We start from the raw sequence: 6,000 nt of genomic DNA, 5'->3' as shown, positions 1-6,000 counted from the left end.
GACTCTTATGCCAGCCAGAGTTTAGAAGCTCTCAGTTATGGTCACAAACTGAAAATGGCTGGCAGCTGAGTTCAATACGTGCAGGAATAAATTGATTTATTCTTTCTCCAGAAAGGCTCAGGAGAGAGGCACCCAGAGCTTTGTCCAGCCAACTGTTGCCCAAAAAAGGTATGAAGCAGAGCAGATTTCATCAGCTCCAGCCCACAGAAACTACCTTTCCTAGGAGATGAAGCATTATTTTGTATCAGGTAATTCTGCATTTTGCTCTGCAGGACAGGAGACCTGTCTGCAAAGTGCCACATATCCAACTGGGCTGCTGTAGGAACGGTCAGGAAGAACATGCCACTTAATTTGTTCTTCCAGGGAACTCAGGTCTCCCAGTGTGAAAAATGGAGTTAATCATCTTTGCTTTATTAGTCCACTCTTCTGTGACATAGTATCTGGGCACATTTTTAACTACTATTGTAGTACTTCATGGCATTTATCCACTGACAGGAAAAGGAGCAACATCTGTTTTGAAGGGAAGTGCATGTGTGGGCAGAAAGTGCCTCCTCTCTTCGTGGTTGGTGAAGCCACTTACTGTGCTTCAGAGCCTGTTTCCAGATGGCCCCTGGATTGGCCAGAGGGAAGCGAATTCTGCTGTCTGCTCATGGGCATGGGTGGCAGAGGTCCAGCCCCTTCGGGAACAGCCCATCTCCTTGCGCAACCCTGTAGGTGCTGGAGACACATTGGCAAAGAGACTCTGTAGTTATCTGCTAGTGAGATTTGCCCAGTTCCCCACCCACCTCCTGCCTCTGTCCAGAGACGTGTAGGAATTTGATTTCCTTGCTGTTGAGCTGACTGGCCCGCAGACCTAAAGGGGTGAATCACACACAACCTTCTCAAAGGAAGAATTGCTTGAGGCTGATCCTTCATCCCCAACAGTGCGTCTGTGAAGCAGGACAGCTCCTTTGGTTCACCTCCTAGCATCTTTCAGATTTTTGGCTTTTGCATTCCCTGCGTTGTTGCTGACCCAGTCAGCAAACCTGTGGAGAGCAATCCAAAGCACCTGGGCAATTTACACAGCCCTTTCACTGCATACGAGGGAGTATTGGCTCATACAAGTCACATACCTACAGCTATATGAAGTGGATAACCTTTTACACATCAAAAAGACTATCCATTTTGTCTGACATAGCCTCCTCTTTATTAACCTCCACAGTTACTTGCTCCTAGATCTGTTTATCCACTTAGATGTACAGGCTTTAAGATTTTTTTGATTTCAAATTGATTTTTGAGAAGGAACAAGATGAGCTCCAAGTAACAGAATGTGATAACTCTGGAATATTACACAGCATTAATCTCAGAAGTGAGTGGGAGCAAGACACTGAGGAATGCACAGTCTGAGAAAACTGGGGAGGCTCAGTAAGTAGCAGGAGCAGATAAAAGCAGACAGCTTGGGAACAATTTTGGAAGTGAAATATCAGTATAAAGAAGGCAGACAGGAGAGAGACAACCCAGGCCACTTTCAGGGCAGGCCTTTCAGTAAGTGCCTGCAGCTCTGGGCTGCTGGATGTGGAATTGTTTTTTTGGTTCCTCTCATTTCCAGGCCCTTGGAAAGCTATTGTCTAGTACCTGACCTAACGGGAAGTGCAACTGCTCGACACAGTGAGCACATCCAGAAAAAAATGAAAAGCAAAAAATTAATTTCAGAGGTTGGCTTTTCCTATTTTTAGCTTGTCTGCAAGTTATCCAGAGATGCATGCAACTTATTTTGGAAGATTTAGGAAGCAGAGGGTGTTGCCAGTTATTGTAGAATAAAAAGCAAATGTGATGCATGTCTTGTGAGAGATGATGGGCTGCAAGAGATACTTAAATAGGCAGAGTCGTTAAGTGAGGCTGTTTTTAGACAGTTGCATTAAAGATTTCCCCAAGTAAAAGCTGAAGCAATTGCTTACCTAAAGAAAAAGAGAGATAGACAGAGCAAGAGAGAGAGAGGTCCAAGACATGCATGAGTCTGTGGCTGAGGTCATTTGTGTGTCACTCCTCAGAAATTAATGAATTGGGTTGGATCAGTATAGGTTGTTGAGCAGATGTTTGCATTTCCAAATCCTCCCAGAAGAAACTCCATGGCTGCACTCTATTGTTTGCAAAGACTCCCAGAGCTCTGGCCAGGATTTGCCAGCAGGATTCTTGTGTCTGAGGGCTGGTTGGCATTACAGACAGGTTAGGTGAAAACATCACCCAAGACCAGCTTCCTCCCAACCCCGTAAAGCCCCACTCTGTCCTGTGGCCTGTTCCATGGGCAAGCGGCAGCCTAAACTCTGCAAAGACTAATCCTGAGGCTTTAGCTGAGCTCCTGCCTCTATCTGAGGTACAGCCCAACCTGGAAGTGGAACAGTGCTTTAACCCCAGCCTGAGGTTGTCTTGGGTCAGCGAGATTATTGTACAGACACCAAGAACTTGATTTTGATTTCCTCTGAACTACTTTGGCTCCCTGACTTCAACAGAGTTGCTCTTGATGGAGAGCTGAAACTATCCCTTACCAAACTGCAGCTATGTCCAATGCACAGAGGCTCCCTCTTTCTTCTGACTGCATTTAATGCTGAGGGTTTGTTAGCTCATCAGTATGTTTTATTTTTCCTGGTCAAAACAGGAAACTGGCCCAGGTGCCATTCCCTTGTGCTGACTATGGTTTTGCTCAGTGTCAGAGAGAGGCAGGCGCAGCAGTAGCAGGGTCCTGGAGGTAAAGTCATGCTAGAATACACATAGCCAAGGGATTTGCATTGTATTCAGCCAGGAGGTTATTGCCTGCTATGCTCAGGCACTAATTACTGATGAGAATATGTAAATGTAACACATCTTGTTTCCAATCATGTAAACAAGTATTTTCCTGGCCTTGGAACTGGCAGCCAAAATGTGATTAAAATTCAGTGAGTTTCCTGCTCTCCCTCGTCATGAGTGTTCCCATTGAGTCAATGAAGGCAGCTACTTAGGCCAGGGCTGACCTGAGCCTTAGCCTGAGCAAATAAATTCTGTGAAGGAAGAAGGACAAACCTCTGGGAATTGCCTATTTCCTTAGGAGGGAGGAGAAGCTTGTTGCTTAGAAGACCCAGTTGCATCTCTTGAACAAGGAAAAGGCAGTGCTGCCCCACAATGGACAAAAGGGGTGCAATATCCCGATGTCTCTTTCAGCATCTGATTTCCAACTTCAGGGGGACACACACTGGAAAAAAGACAGATATGACTTGTCTGACTTCACCTGCACCCTCTTGAAATGCATTAAATTTGTGCATCAGGGCTTCTGCTGGTGACCTGTGGGGCCAAGGGGGAATTCCTTGATGCAGACCTTGGCTATGGGGTTTTTCTTTGTTTCTTTGACTTTTATTCCTGTCTTCCAGTGATGGAGATGAGAGTGGCATCAGCCCAGTGACAACTCACAGAGAAGGTGGGTTGGGCTCCTAGCAGTGCATGGTCGGTGGAGTCTGCTAATACCTGTGGTTCTTGCCGATGCATGGACAAGAATTAAGTTTTCCAGCCTAGGCTGATGGAAACCACTCAGCTACCTTTTCTTTTTCTTTTTCTTTTTCTTTTTCTTTTTCTTTTTCTTTTCTTTTTTTTTCTTTTCTCTTTTTTTTCTGTAGCTTGGGTTGTCTTTGCTGCCACAAAGGCCCTGAGCATTGGCAAGACCCATAGGGCTCCCCTGTGCTCTTCCTTCCCTCTTCCTGCGTGCTATATAATTATGACTTTTTCCAGACTTCTGTAGGCTGTTGGGAAGTGAGGAGTGGATGTCCCCACACCCCCTTGCTGATGTCTTGACTGGTCTCAACTGGTGGAGGTGTCCAAGCTCATATCCTGGCTGTATGCTAATTTATTCAGGGGGGCTTGCTCCTTTGGCAGATGTTATGCGTTTCACTAGATCAGAGACTCAGCTGTCAGCAGAGAGGGCAACATGCATATTCAGGGCCTCTTTTAATGTCAGCCATTGTAGAAAGTGTCTGCCACTCAGCAGTAACTGTTTAAAATGCTGCACAGTTTTCATTAATGGACCTCAGCACACTGCTATGCAAGCACAGGATCTCCCTTACAGGCCTCACAAAGCTTGCTCCTTTTATTAGAAGAGCTGATTACTCAGATCTCTGCTCAGGGAGGTTATTCACTAGAAAACTAAATGATGAATTTACAGTTCACTAGGTGCTGCACACTTGCTCCCTAAGGGGCTAATGAAATCCAAGCTTTTTTTCTAGAAGATGGCTTAAGGCACTTGCAAGTTCCTTGCCTGGTGATTGCCATAAGCATGTTCACACGGCAGCACATTGTAGCTAGTGCACTGTGAATGAGATCAGATTACCGTGCATACTGCCTCATGTAGTTGTCCATGGACCTACAGAATAGGTAGTGGCCTAGCTTGTTGATTAAAAAGGTGGTTAGCATCTTCCATCTTATCCTACAAAGCTTCTAGTTAGAGCTGAGATAATAGTAAATACAAAGCATGTAAGGGACTGAGCGCTCTGCTAATAACACTGTAACGAGAGTTTGTATATGAGCAAGTGAGAGCCAATATGGTTTAAATATTACATTTGTGATTTTTTTTTTAATTTCCTCAAGCTTCCTGGCTTGTTATTTTCATCTTTACCAAGTGTTGGGGGCCTATGGTATTGGAGTAAATGGCTCAAAGAAATCCAGAGCATACAGTCAATATATAAACCTGAACCATAGTGACATCTCATGGGTGAAGACTTTCTGGATCTTGTTGGAGGAGAATAACTGGAGTCATTGTGGTGTTGCTTTTTCAGGTGAGCAGCCTGGCAATGCTCTGGACTTGACCATTTCAGAGACCATCAAAAGAGTCTCCAGGACCACTGTAAGGTGGCCTTCACCCTGAGTGCCAGTGTTGCTAATGCTAAGTCCTGGGCAAAAGCTGGGGTGTTTGTTCCTGACTGAAGCTAAGTTCGTTCCTGGTTATCTTCCTCCTCAGGAATAGATGGTTGAAGGGTTTGCTTTGCCACTCTGGCTGCTTTAGGATGTGGACTACTTATTGAGGTTTTCAAGACCACCAGGCTTGCTCTTCCAAAGCATGGGTTAGTAGGCCAGCAGCCAAGCCTTGACAACCAAGGACACAGATGTGTCTTGCAGATCATTGTTTGAGGATACGTATATATACATAGCGATACTCAAGAACACCCTCAGCCCATGTCTTCCACAAGAGCAGGCTTGGCTCACATTCGTCAGGACTTCTGGTGCAGCAGCTGCACAGCAGCTTCACTGTGCAGGATGGCTTTGCTTTACACCATTTTGCAGCTATGGTGGTAGAGAAGGTGTTTCAAACTTCTGCTCACGCTGGCAAAAGCATTGTAAACTTTTGCTGCTATGGTATGGATTCAGAATGAGGTTTTGTTACGATTGCTGTACGTCTGTCTGACACAGTCGGTCTGTATAGAGCAGTGACAGTCATGAGCCATCAGCAGCTGTGGCTATCAGATGGCTGTAATGCGTCAGCAGCTCGTCAGCATGTGGCTCTAGGGCCAGGTGACCAGCGTCACTGCGTGAGGTGGCTCGACTTCGCAGGCACTCTCCTTTTGTGAGAACAAGGGACACCTCAGCAGAAGCTGATGACAAACCGTTTACTGTCATTTCCACCCAGGGGTGATGGGTAAGGGTTACTCTGCTAGCCATATCCAGCATTAAATTATGAAACTCCTCAAGTCTGTCGGCCTGTGAATCTAACCCAGGCGAACTGTGAATCTCAACGCCATTTCCACTTCACACCCAGCCTTGTGATAGGGTTTAGTTAACAAATCCTCACTCTCCCCAAGATGGTAATCTGGAGTTAACACAGGCACCAGAGGCACAATCCAGCTGAATGCCTCAGGAAAGCTGGTCAAATTTAGGTGACCATTCAGGATAGCAATCTGCATTTCCTCGGTTAAGCAGCCTCAAAGCACTAAAAATCCCTGAAAACCGCCTGGTCAGCCGGGAAGCTCCTGTGTTATATAAATCAAGCACCACACACAGCCAGAG

Source organism: Apteryx rowi, unplaced genomic scaffold (assembly GCF_003343035.1).
Source record: "Apteryx rowi isolate R43461 unplaced genomic scaffold, aptRow1 scaffold_5, whole genome shotgun sequence".
Lineage (NCBI taxonomy): Eukaryota > Metazoa > Chordata > Aves > Apterygiformes > Apterygidae > Apteryx > Apteryx rowi.
The sequence above is the reverse complement of the archived record's forward strand: the minus strand, read 5'-3'. Positions refer to the sequence as shown.